Genomic DNA, 20,323 nt, shown 5'->3' with positions numbered 1-20,323 from the left:
GAAGGAAATGAAAAGCTTGTTTGGAATCTGAATCCCGCCTGGAAAAACTTCATCGGACAAGTGCATCGTTCTGCATTTCAGGAAAGGGATGGATTTTACAGCTGGAGAATGCTAAAAGGTGAGAGGGGAAAGAAAAGCAGGAATCTGAATCAGCCAGAGCCCACGAACAGGCTAGGATGTCCACCACAGCGGAGGGGACCTCTGAAGCTGCGGGAAGGACTGCAAGTAAGAGCCTGAGATCGGCATGATCCACATCCTAAGGCAGCCAAAATAGGGAACACGTGACCAACGCACCGACCCAGGTAAGCAGAACCCACTTTTAATGATTCTCCGTACCGCAGCTGAAATCGGAGCAAGACCTTTCTGCTTCAGCCTCTACAGATTGCCCCACGTCCTCCCTCATTAACCTCAGGCAAGTTAACTCTAAGCTTGTCCATCTGAAAATCGTGTCAGGCTACTAATCCTCACTGAACTATAAAACATGCACAAAAGCCCTTTGTTTACCGTTTTTGTGTTGAATTTGCTGGTTGACAAGGTAGGACGGGGCCATTGCGTAAGTCTAAGCCCCTCCAGGAGCTCACGCTCCCAGTCCAGGAGGACCCGCTCGGAGTAAGGAAACATGACTGACCCCGCACGCTGGAGCTGACTGTGATCTGAGAGAGTGCCAGTAATGAATTTCTAATATGGTCCATATTTATCTATTATATTTATGTATTTAATCACCATAGCAGCCACATACAGCTCATACTTGCACCAAGTTCCATGTGCTGATCTGTACCACGAATTACAGCAACTTGCATGCATGGGGGCTAGGCTGATTGTTTTGTCAAAAAGAACTTTGCAATTACTTGTGACTCCAGCCAACGGGGATTTCTGGCACGTTGTTTAGGAATGACCGCCACAGGCTTACCCAGCACATGTATATTCTGCCATTACCCTAATTCATGCAGTTTTTATACAGATACCCCTATAAAAATGGGAAAGACACAGATCACAGCTGTAGATCACATTCTTCTCAAGTTTTTTGGCCAACTTCAGATGATTTATCTAGACTTCAGTTAGACACGAAGGGTGAAATCAAAGCCTGCTTTTTGCAAGGCAAGCAAAAATGATGATAGCTACATCTCTTTTTCAGCTGTGGCAGGAATTCACTGGAACAGATAATAAATAGGTGCCTGTGGAGCCAGAGCAACCATGCTTGCCCGCTCTGTGCTGGTCATCATGAAATGTTGACAGCAACACACATGTTCACTACCAGAGAGGTCTGGGGATGGACTGGATGCCTCCACTTCCACTCAATGTTTCAGCACCTCATTATCCCAAACCTGTAGGGCACACAGTCTGGATGACTCTGACAGTAGAGAGAGGAGACTTCCCAGCATCTCCATTTCAGTACCAGCAGACAGAATGCAGGAACTTAGTACAAGTGCATATGTATTTCTGCAGGTGCAATGGCACTCTTTCTTTGGGAAATGCAGCCTTTTTGGGGTGATTTTATTATTTTCACATTTCTTTGGGAAATGCAGCCTTTTTTGGGGTATTTTATTATTTTCACATCACACGGAAATGGAAGTGACCTACACGCTTGAAGAGTGACCCGGAGAACACCTCCATGACCAAAAGTAAGGGACTTATTTTTGCACAGAAGTTCAAGCATTTTTAAGGCATGATCAAGCTATGAGAATAGTTGAGGCAATATTTAAATAGTAAGAAGCTTTTACGCTGATTTTATCAGTCCAGTTTTGAATTCTTCACACAAAACAGTCACAAAATTATAGCTGAAGATGTAATTAAAGAACAATAATTTACAATTAAAAAAAAAAAGTTGTGATTCATAATAGACTATGGCTCCATATGAGTTTTTGGGCATATCCACAGACCCATGATTTACCTTTTCAAAATCTGTTCCATGTTTTGCTTTCCCCTGCACAGATCCTTTGCAGAAATGACAGCACCATTATAGTTCAGGAATCACAGCAATCACTCCCACACCAATCAACAAGTCTGTTTTGCACTGCTCTTGGAGCTAAATTTATCCTTATGCAGAGGAACTCATTGAAGTCTTTACTTAAAATTTCAAACAAGGAAAGCTTAGGTGGGACTTAAACAGTGCATATCACTTGTACCGACATTCTCAAGCTCAAATTATATTCTTCCCCAATTACTCCCTCGGCAGAAAATATAAATATTATCTTTAGAGCAGAGTGCAGGGTATTTTTGTTCATAGTGATGCATTTTTCAGAAGTTAAGTGTTATGAGTTTCCACAGCATTTACTGTTAATGGAATGTGTTCTTTTCAAACACGCAACACAGAAAAGAATTATTTTCTCATTCAGAAGTCTTTGACAAAATACAGATATTCTAGTAGTCATACTCCAAGGCAAGACTTGCCAAAGTTTTTCAGTCATGCCAATGTATTAAAGCAGATTCCCTGAAGGGTGACCCAGTCCTTTAGACAATTCCTTTAGAGTATGGAGATCTGGAAGAATCCCTGTTGCTTTGCTGAGTTGGATACAACAAAATGGAACTAATGGGCACCTATTCCTCACATTTCTACTAGTCTTGATAGTTCCATATCATCAGGAGTACTTTGTCCTCAACAACAAATCACATCTACACCATAGTCAAGAGTTCCTAATAGTTCATCCCAATTGCCCTTACAGCAACATATGCTGGTAAAAGAGCTTTTTGAAAACAGTTTATAAGGTTTTGTAACACTCAGCAAAATAGATTAAATTACTTCAAAGGTCAAAGGACAAACATTTTGCTTTAATCTCACCTACCTAAATCTTTATGATGGGAAAGATCTGGGATTCTACAAAACAAGTTGAATGGCTATTCCAAAAATGCTGAAATTCAACAATAGAAGTGCAAACATCAGGGTCTGATAAAGACCCAGATGGCCCATCTTGGGTGAAACAGAATACTTGTGTCTGCGCTGGTGGAGAAAGAGTGTTGCCATCCCTTTCAAATGAACATGATCTGACACTTCTTGAATACTGTAAAGCTTCTGGATATCTCCTTTCTTATTTACAACAGTGGTTCATGTTCACGGTACTGGATTCATTCAGCTGAGTATATTTAGTTTGCTTAGTCTCAAATTGACAGCTTCTCTGTAACATACCCATTCTGACTCAAAAATTGAACATAATTAAACACACAGTTGGAGAAGGTAAATTTTTCCCCATCTACGGGAAAGACTAGTGAAGCAGAAGGCTAATTATTAAATGAAAAATAAATGGTTATCAATCCCTAGGAAAGGTGACTTTCCTTACAATTCAAACAGGAATCCTTACATTTGACTTAGGAAGGCATTTTTTGCAAAAACAAAAAAGCCATCAAAACCCATAAAAAACTTCACATCTCTTTACCAACAAGTTGTCATTAGCTTCAGCTCCAGAGTTCAACAGGATGTATAGCTAGAGGTAATTAATGTCCTGGTATATATACTCTACTTTCAAATCCTCTGTATTCTCCCAAACCTCAACAAAACTTGTAGTCATTAATTTCTTATTAAATAAAACTAGCATCACTTGTAGTTTGCTGTACTAACATCTTTTTAAAAACCTAGCTAAATATTCCAGAATGTATTTCATACATACATATATTTATATACACTCAACTGCACATGCACATGTATGCAGGAACATACAGTTTTTAAATTGTAATGAACAAGGCTCAGAAGGAGACACTCAAGAAAACGAAGCATGCAGGATGCATTTCTTTAGCAGAACGGGTTCATTTCATGATTCAGCAACCATAAAATAGACACCCACAGCTACACCCAGAACACAAGCAGCCCCTCAAATGTCCTGCACATTCATACCATGACAGCTGAGCATAAGGGTATCAACAACTCAACTCATGTCTTGCCACTTGATGTGCTTTACAATAGGATAAATGGTTTGGGAGACAGAGAATTGGACCCTAAGTTTGGTTATGAAAAGAGAGACATCTTAACACAAAATAAGGAATGAACGTCATAGACATCACAGATTTTTGCATTTACTTCATGCCCAGTGATAACCAGAGATGGGTGACTTAGACTGCGACAATTAATGTCTGTGAAATTATTATTCTTGTAAATATATATATAAATATAATATATATAGTTTCCATGAATAGACATTTGAACACCAGCATGCAGAATCTGAACCTGTTTAAAGAAACAAGTACTAAAAAGCTCCATGTGTATCTCATGTACAGTTCAGTTCCCACTGAACATCTTGGTTTAAGAAGTTTTGTCTCAATGAGAAAGCTAAAGGAATAATGTTTCTAAGAGTTCACACAAATTACAAGATCCAGCTTTCCTTCAGGTCTGCTCGCTGCTCTTCCAATCACAGTGATCAAGTGCAAGTAGAATCACAGAATCATTCAGGTTGGAAAAGACCCTTTGGATCATCGAGTCCAACCATCAGCCCTGCTCTACAAAGTTCTCCCCTACACCATATCCCCCAGCATCTCATCTAAACGACCACAGTAGTACTGTGCCATTAAACATGGCTTGCAGGAAGAAAGAATTTGAATATATTGCTTGTCAGTTTGAAATAGTCTCCTGAAAGTTCCTTAACAAAATTCCATCCATATTTTCAGCATTTTGAAAGTCTCTGAAATTAAAGTGCAATCCTTCCCAAATCCTATTTATTTAGCAACGCTTTACATGCTTTCTGCTCTTGTGAGCTCCCTGATAACTATACATCTATGATACTAAAATTAAGATCTCCAAATTTATCACAGTCCTGGAATACTGAAATGACATCTGGTTTTTATAGCATCAGGTGTGCCCTCATTATGCTTTTGTGAGGCAGAGCAGAAAATTGAAAAACAATTATGATTTAAGACCCTAAATGAAAACCTGTTGACTGTTTAGTAAAAATACTCCGTAAAACCTGTTTGTATTTCAACAGACCACACTGAAGGATATCATTGTAAAAACAGCACAAAACACGGTGTTGGTGGTGTTTGCTTATTTTGGAATTAATACAAATACTAACATTGTATTAATCTACATTTCAGTAATAAGTAGCTTACACATATTTATAAAATAAATATGTGGAATTGAATTTACAACTCATGTTAGTTTCAAAGTCAAGCTTTACATGCAGAAGTTACATTTTACGTCATTGATAAACCAAATATAAACAAAACGGAAAATGGCAGTTGCCCACATAATTTTAAAGTTAAGTATAAAATAGAGTGGATAATTACAGACAGAATAACATGTAAAATACAAGAAAGCGTGGACAACCCACAAACAGAAGGATTAAGTTTATCACATACCTGTTCTGTTATCATGTAATTTTGCAAGGATCAAAAGAAAAGGAAGTTTTAAGGTAGGAACAACAAGCAACTTCTTCATTGCACACAGGGCAGCACAGCAAAAAGCGCTGGAGATGGGCATTAGAAAATGCAGACTGTCAAAGGGGAATGTTTCAATTGTTAGTGAGAGTCAACATTTCCATAGCACATATGGGATAACGGCTAGAGCAGGAATAGATTGCAAAGCTTTGAAAGGGAAGTAGTTTATGTTTGGCAGAAAAAAGGAAGAGCAAAGGAAGAGAGACATTAATAGCAAATGGAAGGTCCATCTCAGGGGAAATTCTGATCTTCAAGAAATTTGTTAAAAAAAAAGTTAATTAGTCCGGAAAAAAGCCAAGCTATCAGAATTCTTTTCTGAATGGCAATAGGAAAGCTTTGTGTTTCTTTTTACTTGCAAATCATACAACATACTTTGAAACAGAAAAATCAAACTAAAACCAAAATTAAAGATTCTACCTTAACATGAGACATTCCAGTATTATGAATGTGAAATGAGAAAGCAGATACCATACTCTTCTGTTAAAGATTAAATTAAAAGTTGTTTTCTAAAACACTTAAAATTGTAATCTTCAAAACAACAACAAAAAAAATCAAGTTTGACAAAGACATTTTCTCATTTTTTCCTTTCTTTGTTTAAACTTTCTTTAGAAATGAGTACTTTCTCTTGGAATACTGGGAGCTAAAAATCATATTGGAAGGTCATAAGGTAGAACTGGAGAGATGACCTCCTGGCAGTGATGCAGGCAGCACAGTTACTGAAATGTGAAGTCGGGGAGAATAGGGAACACTGGAAAAATTACAGAAGGCAGGAAGATCAACACCTATTTTTCTTTCAAGATAGCAAAACCAAAACATTGTACTTCCTGCACAAGATTATTCCAGATTCTCTGAATGAACTCTTCATTTATTTAATGCTTTCATAAAATCTGCCACTGACCCTTAAAAACTCTATTAATTGACTCTAAAAATTCCAAAGCAGTTCTAAAGCACTGACTTATCTCCCACTGTACATGACCAACCAGGCATCCAGTAACAATAAGAGGTGCAAATCCATGATAAATTCCAACTTTCGAGTTATAAACAAGAGTATGATTCATACTTTTCCTGGCTTTGAAAACATTTATAACTTTTTTTTTTTTTTTATTTTTTTTTTTACTTCTACACCCAGATCTTGCTATGATTAGACTTGGGATACAACTGGAAATGTAAGATAATAATCTGATTCATCAAACACTCTTGACAACTTTCATGACAGGAAGTATGGATCGTGTTGGCGGTTTTAAGCCAAACTTTGCAACTTGCCCAAAGTTAACATAAATTTAAACCAATTGTGTAACTTCACGGCTTAAAAATTCCTAACTTTCAGGCACGTGTTCAACACAACAATAATCACAGAACTATATTTTCTCCTTTCATACAGTATGTATTCACTTTTACATAAACACCCCCAGCACTCACTCAAACGAGGACAAAGGGTTATAGCTCCTAGAGCCTCAAACTGGATAAACATTCCCAAACTATTTTGTTTTGTATACATTTTTGCATGTCAGCTCCTTTGCACATTTATGTGTCTGCCCTACGTAGCTGCAAGGAGCATGGCCCAACGTGGCAAACAGCGCAGACAGCCATAGCTTCCTGCATCCTGCCTTTTGCACTCCCTGTTCCTTGCAGGGAGGCGGCAGCTCAGGAAATACAGCAACAAAGCCTAAAGCCCTGTTGTGCTTGGCAGAACATACACGACAGAGTTCTTCAACAAGGTGAAAACATTGCTCAGAGCTAAAAAATAAAAATTAAAAAATCAAAGAACCTTAAAGAGTTAGCCATGATGCTGTTCAGTCCCCAAGGATGATACAGCTCCTCTCTCATTCTAGATTTCACACTTCAATATTTATATAATTTGATTAAGTACTTGATATCTTAAATCCACCATACATTATAAACAATACGAATAGAAAATCTGAAATAAATACATGAAACCACCTGGACAATATTCCAGAGTTTTCGGCACACAGAACCAGCAGGAAGGCCATGAGAGACAAGCCTTGTGAAGAATTACAATAGATCTGGGCCCTACAACTTCTACACAATGTAAAGCTGAGCTTAGCTGCCAGAGGAATTCTGCAGGAGAGAAACACAGTGAGCAAAACTCCAAGTAGTGGGAATACAGTTTACATAACATTTTTCATTTCCCAGCTGGTAGTTATTTTAGGGAATCTGAGAGTTCAGAAAGGTACCATACTGTGTTTTAACTACAGTAATTAACATAACTAACAGTCCCGGTCTGTGCTTTCTAATGTTTACATGTATGATTCAGTTCTAGCTGCAGTCAGGCCTTCTAAACTTCATGTGTTTCTAAGCATCAGCAGAGTCTTCTACTACTACACTGCTACGCTAGGCTTGGCCAAGGGCGAGATACTGTGGTTAGCAGATCTTACACATTCATTTATCTAATGACTAATCTGAGATGCAATTTTGTAATTACTTTGAAGATTCCTGCTGCTCTAAAGAAGCCCATGGGACTTATTCTAATGACCAGCCCCAAGAAGAACGGTGATATATATTGGAGAATTCAAACAGCACACAAAATGGAGAGAAAAATATAAACCCTCCATACATGAGGCCCTCACTGGCAAAATATATAGAATGTTCTGAAGTTGACAGGTTTATAACTCTAAATGGTTTCACAAATGAAATCCAAACAAAAGAGCAGAGATGTACTCTAAATCACTCAGCAATTGCTGCTTAGAAAAACCAGCAATTACTAACTCCAGCAAACAAAAAGAGTTGCTTTAAGTAAGCTTCATGAATGGAAAAAATGTCAGATTTTTTGTTGTTCTTTCAGCTTTATTTTTCTATATTCTTGAATCTATATACATACTGATTCAGTTCACCCTGACAAATACTGCATAACCAACTATCAATCACATCAACTTTTTATATGTTGAGAGAAGTCAGATACCAAGTGATAGAATGAGTTCAGGCAGAGGGCATATGTTAAGCAGCTGTGAGTCCGTTTAAGCTGTCTATACGCCTAAAAGCTTAACGTCATTACACAGAGCTCTGATTTCTTCCCTTCCTGCCTTACACTAGAATATCCACATTATATATAATAGGAATTATTAATTTACTGGAAGAAATATAGTCACATGGTGACTGCAGCAATACAAACATTTTGCTTATAGATTAGACATAGTATATTTTGCTTACAGTGAAAGACTACACAACCAAATACTTCTGTTTAGGCTCTAAAGAGATCTTTACTTACGATTAAAAGGATCTCAGGTAATAGTCCAGAAACAATTTAAACCCACATAAGTTAGCACTGTTGCCAAAAGACACACTCTCCATTTTCTCCCACCTCTTTCTTGGGTTGGCACAAGTGCTTGTACAGTCTTGTAAACTCATCTGGGTTAAAATTACCTCTCTATCCCCCCCCAAAGGTTACTTTAAAACCAAATCAATTTCTTAATTCGATTCACTGTGAATACTTCTGCCAACAAAAAGAGGAGGTGATAGAAAGGTGGAAGCAAGTGGCTGTGCAGCTTGTGGGATCCCATTTTTTGCAGCCTCTGGCTGAAGACACTATTCCTTAAAATAAATATAAGTGTAAAATATGTAATGTAATAAATATAAGTGTAAAATACGTAATGTTGCTATGTGTAGCCTACCTTTTACATATAGGAATGATGAACTTGAACTTGACAACTCTCAAATTATCCCAGATCTTTGGGTATTTGCTGCTTTTTAGGAGATGCCACGCACTGCACAGTTTTGGGCTTTCAATTATTTCTATCAAACTTCAAAATGACAGTAGGGGCCTAGCAAAGGTAAAAAACATAGGTTTGCTTCTGAGGGCCTGAACTCAGGCTGTTCCCATGAAGCACGAGGGTACATCAGTCACCAGGAGTCTGGTTCTATTATCAAGACTGGTGATAACATTTCCAATTAGCTCAGTCAGAGGCTGCAAAAAAATGGAAGAAGGAGGCAGCAGGAATGGGAAATGTTTTAGTAAAAAGGAACAAGAAACTGAAGGGAGTCAGAAGAATTCATGTCTATATGCAGGAGGGAATGGAAGGAGAACTGAAAGAACAAAGATCAGGAGTATCTGGTAAGTGCACAGGAGGACACTGCAGGGCAGGAAGGGGGACCCCATGGAATAGATGGGGTAATACAAGGAGAAAAAAGAGGCTGATGGATGTGCTAAACCACACGAAATACCACAAAGGGAGAGTGCAATGGAAGAAAGGGAAACAAAGGCAAACTAAACACGTGAAAGAAGTGGAGGACATAAAACCCTTGAGCACATAAGTAATATGACTGGAATAGCTGATCTATGTTTAGAAAGATGGTCAGGAGTAAAAATGGCATCTCCCCACAAAGCACAGGACAGTGCAGGTCAACAGAAACACCTCCAGATGAAGAACAGGCAGCTCTCCCTGCTCGTTGCTCAGACAGGGATGCTTAACGTTCAGCACAGAATCTGAGAACATCACCCAGAAGGCAGCTACTATTTCTCCAAGTTAGGCAAACCAGAAAGCAAGTGACAAGGTGGTATTTTTGAATGGATGATTTCCAATTTGTGATATAACCCAAAACTACCAATAATGTATGCTTCATATTTTTATTATTCAAAATGTGTTAGGCAAGAGTCAGACTACCTGGAATCCTGTAGAACCATCTTCCTTCTACACAGAGGGCTAGCATCTGCAGTAAGACCATAATGACATGGACCAAACACCTTGACTAGGTATTTGATAATTTTGATACAAATGTTTTTTCTTGCAGACTCAAGAAAGTAAATAAATAATAATAATGAGAAATCAACAGATAATCAGCATAGAAATTTATAAATTTTTAGTGTACAAAACTCACATTTTCACAATACTGAAAGTATTAGTATAAAAGAGAAGACCCTCTCTGTTCTTCATCCTCTTAGGTTCAATTATTTCTTCCATTATTTTCTCCCTTTAGATGATGTTCTCTGGCTGCTAGAGCTGTTATTCCTTGTATCACAGTGTTTAACTGTTCAGTATATACACTGACTTCCTGCCCATCAAAAACTCTGAAGCATAGTCAGGAAACAAACAGCCAGGGAAACGGACAGACTCCAATTGGAGTTGTCAGGTCCTCTGGCCTTTCCAAGTTCTAACTACAGTGAGAAGTTGCTGGTTAGCTTCCTGCATTTTAGAATGAGCAAGAAAATCCCCTTCATTTACCACCTACTGATCAGTGGTCAACAAACACATCAGAAACAATTTTTTGCTTTCATTGCAAAACTTGCTTGCTAATTCTGGGATGGGTAATGGTAGCAGTCAACTATTAAACTGCTCCGGTAGTTTAACAGATGATGACTGAGCTCAAAATAAAATTTCACTTTTATTATTTAGCTAATAAACAAATGCTACCATCTAATAACAACCCATACCCTTAACTTTATTAAGATATCTAATCTAATAAAGAAAGCAAATTATCTTCACACACTATACAAATATATGACAAGATGTGGTCAAGGCAGTTAGAGGAGAACAATACGTGTTGCCGTTCTCCGTCCTTCCCTTCGCATTTCCTCTTGGAGTTGCATCATGTCTGACGACACCATTCAGTTCAGCAATTACTCAAAGCAAGCAGCAGTACCCTGTTAAAAGTGAAACTCTAGCAAACTTTAAAAAGGCTCATAATTATGCAAACAGAACATACAATAATCACTGAGGTCTGTAATCTCACAGCGGGTACACACTGTGATATGCTATACTACCAGCAGAACAGCGCAATCATAAGAAACAACGGAGAATTTGAAATCTTATTGCAAAAACATTAATTTGGTCTACTTAAAACTCTTAGTCATAGGAAGCATGCAAAAACGTATTTTACATGCCTATGTGTCTCTGAGTACACTCACATTATTAGCTACTCAGTACAAAATCTTACACTAATGGTGCAGAAAAGGAGCTTCTGCTTCAAGAGTAGAATAGGAAGAGGAATGGTATCTAATGCTGATGATTTAAATACTACCAAAATCTTGAGGCACAGCCATTGAGACAGAAGGTAATCAGACATCTAAATCAAATCCCCCTAAAAAAAAAAAAAAAAAAAGGAAAATTTCCGCCTGGGAACTGTTTTTATTTAGTGTCAGGAGAGAAGACTGCTCTGCCTTCTGAACCCATCCACTTAGAAATGTGTTTATCTCAAAATCAAATTGATGTTCAACTATCAAGTTATCTTTTTGACAAAAATATATAGCTAATATAAAAGTAACTCAGCGAATCAGTGTATCTACAGCAGAAGTAGTAACTTAAACTTCACACACTTGTGTGTTTTTCTCATAAGCAAAAGGGTAAAAGAAAATGAGTAAGAACTTCCATAGTTTAGTTCTTCTCTGCAGGGGGGAAAAAAAAAGAAAGATCAGTAAACAAAGCTTAGTAATTTTATTCAACTTTGCTGTAAAATTGCTCCATTTTACAACTTTGTTTTCTCATTTAAATGTTACATATAAGCGTATGAAACTGATTTCACCCAATACCAACGGACTAACAAAGCATTGTAATTTTAATTATTCTTTATATTTTCAGTTCCTTCAGGAAAAAATTCCACATTACCAGCATTAGACAGCACTACAATTGACTGGTCTTTCCCTAGTGAAACTACTAGAATTTAAACATACAACTGCATTATTTTAATGTGAATGCACACAACAGAAAGAACTATTCAAGTTACAAAAACATTTGACTAATTTTCATCAGAAGAGTCTTTTATTTTGACCAAAGTACGTAGGGTCATTGGCACAGAAGTAATGACATAGAAAAGCGTTCAGGTACAAAACATCTAATTCTTCAAACATTAAGTTAATTTGTTTTCTAAACCTAAACTAATATTTGATCAGTTGAACAAATATTTGAAATGCATTTGGCTAGTTATCTATTTAGAAAGAGAACAAATTTATTTAAAATAACTTTTTTTCCCTCGGTCACCACAGAACAAAAGTTAGATTGAGCTCACAAGATTTTAAGATTTTTTTACCTGGTCTCATATTAGACCCTTCCTAACTGATTATTCCTGTAAGGACACTAGTGGTAAATGGGAAATGCTGTAGGAACAGGAGTGCTTTAATAGGAAAGAACAAATATGCTGTAAGAACTGATATGGCAAAACACTCTTCATCGACTACTTATATAAGCAGAGCTAGTTTATGTAGTAGTTTTACCCTTGAATAAGGTATTAAGTATGAACTGTTTTTCATGATAATTTCTGCTGTAAAAGTAACATCTGGAGGAATCATGATGTCCTCCAGTCATGTCCACAAGTAAAATCTCTCCTTTTGTTTAAAGAAAAGTTCAGCCTCCATTCTCCTTGTAATTCCCTCCAAGCACATCTATAGTATTCTTACACATATTTCAGGTTGTCTCCACCTGTGCAGCTGATCTCTTTGACCTCATGTCAGGGAGAAGTTCAGATCTGAAGAACAAAAAATTAAATTTGGTCTCAAGGCCAACTCTTGAGATAGAGTTTTACACCACAACAAGATTTCATTAGAGACATTTTTGATAACAATCGTAAGAAGGTGAGACACTGCGTGGGGAGGTTGAGCAAGCAAGGGGCATGCAGAAATCAGGATCCTGTCCCCACCCCTGCTCCACCAGTGCTGGCTGCAGGTGAGGTGGCTTTCTCCACTTGGGAGTGAAACCGTGATTCCACACCCTCCTCGGGCAATGCGCTCTGGTGCTTAATTACAGTGAAAAATGTCTTCCTCATATTCAGCTAGAACATTGTTTCAATTTCTGACCATTTCTCACATCCTCCCGCTGTGCACCTCAGCAAGGAGCCTGGCTCCAGCTTCTTGGTGACCTCCTCACAGGGAGGGGACTAGGCCCAAGTAGAAAAAGAATTATACATCAGTTATTACATTGCTATTCTACTAGAAATTTTTTTATCCATATCTAAATAAATATCCTTTTGAACAACACAGTACTCAACAAGAAAATATTTTAAGCGCAAACCTATAATGTTTCCACAAAAAAAAAAATAATTTGCAATTAACATGCAGTTCAGGTACTCCTGAAGCTTTATTAGAAGTGCAGGCATACACTACTGCTTGCTAAATTTTGAACCAGAGAACTTACTGCAGTGGAATATGTCACTATACCATTTAGGTGAAAGGAATAAACATTTGACAGTAGAAACATTCATATTAAAATCTATGCCAAATTTCTGACAGGCTGCAAAAGACAAAGTCTAAAGAAGTGAAAAGCATAATCATCTCAAGGTTCATCTTCAGTTTAAAACTGCAAGTATGATCAAAAGACTGAAAAAGAGTTGTTACTTGCAAATGAATAATTAACCTGGAATGCCTCCTAAACTGTTCAGCCTATAAGTTTACTAGAAATAAAAACAGAAAAATAACTATCTAATACAGTTCCTCTTACAAGCAACTGTCAAGTTCTTTCAAGCATTTTTATCTAGTCAAAGAGTAGACCTATGCCAAACTGTTTGTATATCTTTCCTTTTAAATAAATAAACTGCTTTAAATCCCACATTGAGAGGTGTCAGAAACATAACCCATACAAAAGAGCACACAGACCTCTAAAGACTTCTGAAATCTTTCATGCATAATAAAAGCCTTAAAACTTCCATTACTTTCTTTTTAGCTTTTTAGAATAAGGTTTTGTATTTGGATTTCAATCAAATTAGGCTTCACATTCCTGATACTGTAACAATTTCAAATATTAAAAATTTTCATAATTCTGTCCAAAACCTTTTAAATCATGTCTTCCTTACAAAGTTACATGGTTTCAATAGGACAGCAACTGTAGGTTCTCTGAAATGCTTCGAAAGTTACACTGATGCCATTTGTGAATTCTGCTTTAGCATATGTTCAGTTTATAAAGTTATTTAAGTGCTGTACAATAAATAATACAGGAACATATGCTTTCAACACATTGGAAGTAAAGTAATAAAAACTGTCTTGTTTTGGCCAAAGCGCAAAAAATTTACATGCAACAAATGTTGCAAATAGGAAGCCGCAAAATTCACTACAAAGATAGAACATTTTTTTAGCATTTTTGTGGCTCTTTCTCCAGACTGGTAATCAGAATTTTAAAAACTAGACCATAAAATACCTAACTTGCTTGGTTAGCAGGGTCTTTTTGTAGCTGTGCCTCCATCTCACATGCTCGTCTGTACATGACAGCCAGCAGCATGAGGAATAAGCCGCAGCAGTGCTTCAGTACCTTCATTAACACAATCCAGAACACAGAGGGCTCCGTAATAAGTGGAGAGGAAAGTGGATTTACGGTATCAGTACAGGCAATACATTTTAAAGGGCTGTAGTGGCTCCACAGTAATTAACAACTTCTTGGGATAATTGTTCACAGAGAATTTGGTTTGTGGTGACTCTCAGGCAGTAATCTTGCAGAAATGAGCAACTAGAAACTATTACAGTAAGACTGACATGGCTTTGCCAGAACAAGCGTTGGACACAGCATCATCCTTCAGGAAGAAATGATGGGTGAAGGTGTAAGCTGCACTCCCACAAGTTCTTCTGTAAACTCTTAAGCGGAGACACCTTTGACAAAGTGTAAATATTCTTTCAATGCTCGTGGGAGCACTCTGGTGCCTGGATGGTTCTGCGGGTGGTTGGTTGTCTCACGTCCATGTCCAGCAGGGCAGGTACCACTGAGGGTGGGAAGATCTCCAAGGTTAGTGCAAGGAACACTGCTGCTGGTATGGGATGTAGCACAGGGCTCCTTGGTGTCTTTCACCAAGAGCAGTACTGTTCGGTTTTGGTAACACTGACTATCACCATACTGGCTGGTTTGATGCTAGCATTTTGTGTGATGCCTGATCATTTGAGAAGCTTCTGGTATGAGATGTCAGCTGGATCACTGGCTTAGGCTTTCCATTTTTGTCTACTGAGGGAAGAGATCTCTCTTCAGTCACTCAAGACCAGTGCTCCCTTCTTCTCAGCTCTTGAGTGAAGAGGGGGAAGAAGTAAAAATACATGCAAAACTTGTAATAGTAATTCAGTTTTGAATGCTCATACAGCTCACGTGGCTGACACAAAATTACTCACAGTTGTGAGTAATTAAAAACTGTAACTCAACAGACAAAAAGTGTTTGTAGGCAAAACCACAATTGGATCCTCCCTTGCAGTTTGTAAAACTGTCTAGTAAGGTCTGAACTTCTGTATTTGCTCATATTGTATCTAAAGCATCTTGGTGCAAGTGGTTTCCTGATTAAAGATAACATACAGGACCAGACAGAAATTAGTCTATCTAGAGCTGTAGAATCACTGCACATTCAGCACTGAATCACTACAGAACCCTTTAACATTATTGAAATGCTACATCTAATGCAGATACCAAAACTAAACTAAACTCGCTGTTCTGTGCCTAAAAACTGCAACAAATGAAACAAAAGAATTCATATGTTCCTCAAAGAGAATCTCTGAAGGGCACTTTCACCCTGGGAGCCAGCTTATCAAATACTGTTCCAGTCTGGAAGTTCAGAAAGGAAAGGAAACATTAGCATTTACCTACTTTAAGAAAGAAGGGGAAAACAAAAATCTTTGAATACAACTGTTTCTCAGCACAGGATTCATTATATCAAGTGACCATAAACCCGTATATCCCTGGTTAGTGAAACACTGGTGGGCTAATATCAGGGGAAAAAAAATGCACTAAGGAAGTCAGAGTTTATCTGTAGTATTCTTACAATGTGGATGACATAATGTAATCATTTGAATTTTTTTCATTTTCAATATTATCTCTGATATAGTTTGTTCCTTTTGCTGTGATTTACAGTATAGAATCACCAAAATTACAAAAATACATTTCTATTTTAGTATTTTTTGTTTTGGTTTGGTTTTTTTATTAATTTATCAGGCCTTAAATCCTAGGATGTCTTTCCTCTGGAAGAAGAAAACTTACATGCTGTTATGCACACATGCAGGATGAACATTTAGTATTCAATCCTTTTAGCTGCAAAATCAAATGCACCCAATGGAACACAAAAAAGAATCGACATCAGACATACATTTCAAACACATTATACACGTCATCAAAGAAAAAAGGGAATAAATCTAAAGTAAAGCTACTTGCATAACAGACTGCATAAACCGTTGAATCTTTTGAGTGGGATAAATATATTTCAGACTGTGCCACTAATGTGACGTTTTAATGGTGTGAGAACTATAAACAAAACTTCTTAAAGATAGATAATGAACTATGAAGCCTGCTATGCCATTTAAAGGACCAAATAAACAAATATACATCTTTCTTTTCCTGCCAAAAGTGGACATCACACAAATCCTGGTGATGGATGCTACAGAGTTGAGAATGTTGTCACTTTTTCTGGACAATGAAAGGAAACCACAGAAACCAGCAGGAGAAGCAGCCAAGTTTAGCCACCGTATTTGGGCATCATGATCCTATAAATACACATGCAGCATCTGAACAAGGCTACGATTGTCATTCCCCTTTTAAGAAAATGATCAGTTGTACTACGCTAATAATATACTCTGAAATACCGAGGAATCAGAATCAATTTTCATGTAATAATACCAGAATGTGATTCCACACTTCAGTAATAACATTCTGCTGTAAACGTGCAGCAAAGATGTGTGCAGCAAAGGCTCAGTAATACAGATCCAGAGAATTCTGCAGCAACTAGTCCAATCCAGTTAGCAGTGAGGGCAGGGGAGGAGGACACAGGAGGACACGAACAGAGCTATGATGGCTTATGCTGATAAAGAGGCTGGCTGGAACTACTCCTCGTATGAGCTCATTACATACTGTGAGCATGATGCTATCACAGAAGTGCTTAAAATGAAAGCCGACAGCATAGATTCCTGTTACTTTGCTTGACTCGAAAAAAAATCATTTACACTGAAAGCTTTGTCTTCATTCATACCACGAAGAGTGCAATATACAATACGTTATCACAGGAAAAGCATGTCACAAGAAAAACCTCTTGATTTCATTTAATTTAAAAAGAGACAGAACTGGGTCAATTTGATACACCATCATGACTCTGCTTTGGTTATCAAAAAATACCACGTACTACTGCCCATAATTCAATTTTAGGAGTATATTATCTAGCAGTTTTATAATCAAGATCATTTTTACTACTGGAAATGATATAAACTTGGACAAGGGTAACATTCAACATTATCAAATGGGAGGCATCAGAGTTATGATTTCTAGGCACAAGTGGTAATTGGATTGGAAGGCAAAGTTCAAGAAAACAGTAATACTCTTGTGTATTAACAGAGGGCCTGTTCTGCTCCGTAGTGCACTACCCAAGGCCATTTCCTTCCTTAATATTAAAATTCTAATCAGCCTTCATTTCATCTACAGAAATTTATGACCTAGTCCAAGTTCTGTGTATAGCTTTAGAAACAAACAGACCCAGAATATGAGAGCCAGCATGTTATAAATTCTTAATTCAACTATAAAAAACTGTACATGCACAAGTGGAGAATGTTTAAAACATGCTGAGTTCCACACTGTGCAACACAATGAATTATTGCTATAAACACTGCAAATGTCTTAGTCTCTAAATGCAGCTGTATTAATTACAGATTTGATGTTAAGATCCTAAATATCAAACACTGAGGAAACTGGGCCTGCTCTAGGTGAAATGAAAATGGAGAACTATAACCACAAAAATAAATTCTTTACAAATTTGTCTTAAGCAGTGCTTCCCAAACTGTGGAGCGCTCACTACAAGCAACATGCCTGTTTTATCTAAGTGGCTTGTAAGCCCTGCCAGAAAGCCTGAGGACGTTCTCCTAAGCGCTGCTGCTGTTAAAGTCCGTGTCTTTGGCAGGACCTGTGTTTGAAGACTTGCAGAATACTGAAAAATAAGCTGTTGCTTATAAACAGAGAAAACAGCTCACTCAAATCCTTAGCTGTTTTTTTCTCTTGCTCCCAAAGAGACACTTACCTCTGACTTGAACATTATATCTCAAAATTAAGCCAATAGCAAAGAAAAGGAAAAGGAAGTCTGGAAAACGGAGCGAGAGCATGTTTACTCTCCAAGGTGAATCAGGGAAATGGCTAGAAGGGTAGAATTATAAATCTAAATGCTTAAGTCTCCAAACAAAATATTAAAACATCAAGCTCAAGCTTCAAAGAGTAGTAACAAACCCTGAAGACCACAAGTCTGAAGGTATGTGTCTAGTCTTCATGCCTCCACATATCTCAAGAGTAGGTATTTATGTCAAAACAAATGGGTGGGCCCCTGAGAACTGTGATGTAGCAATATCAACCACAGTACTTCCTCCTTATTGCAAAACCCCATTCTTTTCTGTCGTAACAACACCTTCAACACACCTCCAGCTTCTCCATTCACGAGCACTACGGCGCCCGCCGTCCTTTCTTTTGCCTCCCTTCTACAATCCTTACCTCTAGCAATGCTGATTACCATTAAAGGACACAAAGACTCACAACGGACACAAAGCTCTCCTCTGTTGCTATCTGTCCCAGTAGCAGGTTAGCTGAGAAATCATCACATACTGTCTGGCACCTACCAGCAAGGGAGGCAATGCAGACATCCCAGCTGCAGCTTGTCAGGAGGTGGTCACGTTCAGATGGGCCAGCTGCTTGGTAAGAAAATGCCCATGTTCAAATCAGCTAGCCAGGAGGCATACACGTTCCCTTTCAGGGAGCTGCCTGGCCAGTAATGGTGCCATTGAGCCCAACAGCACCCGCTGCCTCTCAGCTGCTAGGAGGTTAGAGAAAGCACTCCGCTAGCTGTCAGCTCTGCAGGTCTGACGTAAGAGACATGTGAAATGTAAGCTTTGTGTGTATGTGTGTGAATATAAATAAAATCAGATCAGCCTTTAAGGCTGGGACATTGCACAAAATATCAAATGGAACATAAATAATTTTCATCAACCATTGTCAATAAAGAATGGACAGTGAAGTGCAAAAAACTGCTCCAGATGATCATGCAACCACTGGTAAGGAATTCAGCTAACGTCCCTGGGCCATAGCATTGCCTTCAGACACCAAAAAGAGGTTTTAAATCCGGAATAACTCCACTGTCCTACAGCAAACTCAGAACCAGTATACTGCATTAACCTGGGACACAGGGGAAATAAAAGGAGGAAGAAAAACCTCACTCAGTCCATGCAGTTTGGCAGCAAGTAGAATTGCCTAAATCCAACAAGTAAAATTGCATCTTAATTGCAAGGTCACTTTCAGTATTTGAATGCAATTTCCTCAACACTTTTCCAATCCATAAGATACGACTGACAATTAGAAGCAACTCTGCAGATGCCCTATAACTGATCTGCCTGCATGTTATCTGAACAAAAATCTTGATTTGCCAAAGTGAGCATCCTGTACGTGCTGTACTAGCAGGTGCTGCTGGGGCTACTTGTATTTCAGACTGCAGAAGCGGGTCACCGATTGACCAACAGCTCTAAACTATATTTGGGAAAGCATCCAAGCTCTCAAACTGTTTAGTATCTCTGAGCATTTATGAATAAATAAATAAGAAAATTCACAAAATACCACTACAAACTGGCAATTATAAAAAGTGAAAGTAAATAACGTAATTAGATTATGAAGTTCATAAGCTTAATTGTAAAAGATTTCTAGAGCCTGTAAGTACATCTTCATTTATATAATGAGTAAAGACAAAAACCTCATAGGACAATACTGGCAATTTCAACTGACCTTCAGTGATGGGGTACACACACAGACCCTTTTGGGCAATTTTCCATTTTTTCCGCTATGTCTCAATTTTTTTAATAAAAGGGGGTTTCATGTGTTTGTTTGTTAACAGGCTACAGCCATGTCAAAGACTGTTTTTCCATGTATTTTTTAATTTTACATTTTTAAAGTATGCCACCAAGTATCTTCAGAAAGGACGTGGCACAACTTTATTCTGCCTGTTTACTCTGGATTAAGTTACTCTTAAAAAAATAATTTAAAAACCTACAAAAAATGCTTGCTCATCTGATAAGCACATAAACTCGAACAGGAGACACAATGCTGAAAAG

At 37.8% G+C, this 20,323-nt stretch overlaps 1 protein-coding gene across 8 annotated transcripts in view; it reads right to left on the bottom strand.

The window, feature by feature from the left end:
- Positions 1–20,323, bottom strand: part of CHLSN (cholesin) — a 134,684-nt gene that overhangs the window by 36,059 nt on the left and 78,302 nt on the right. Inside the window, exon 2 of one of the 8 annotated variants that reach the window (XM_074841374.1) lies at positions 12,704–12,771. The exons of 3 other annotated variants lie outside the window; for them this stretch is intronic. The gene's annotated coding sequence lies outside the window, so the exon portion shown is untranslated. Of the gene's footprint in view, positions 1–504; positions 512–1,891; positions 1,972–2,783; positions 2,829–10,191; positions 11,650–12,703; positions 12,772–20,323 lie in introns of those variants that run through there. 4 more of the 8 variants (XM_074841380.1, XM_074841378.1, XM_074841377.1 and 1 more) reach the window with 4 other exon arrangements.

Source organism: Strix aluco, chromosome 15 (assembly GCF_031877795.1).
Source record: "Strix aluco isolate bStrAlu1 chromosome 15, bStrAlu1.hap1, whole genome shotgun sequence".
Lineage (NCBI taxonomy): Eukaryota > Metazoa > Chordata > Aves > Strigiformes > Strigidae > Strix > Strix aluco.
The sequence above is the reverse complement of the archived record's forward strand: the minus strand, read 5'-3'. Positions and strand labels throughout refer to the sequence as shown.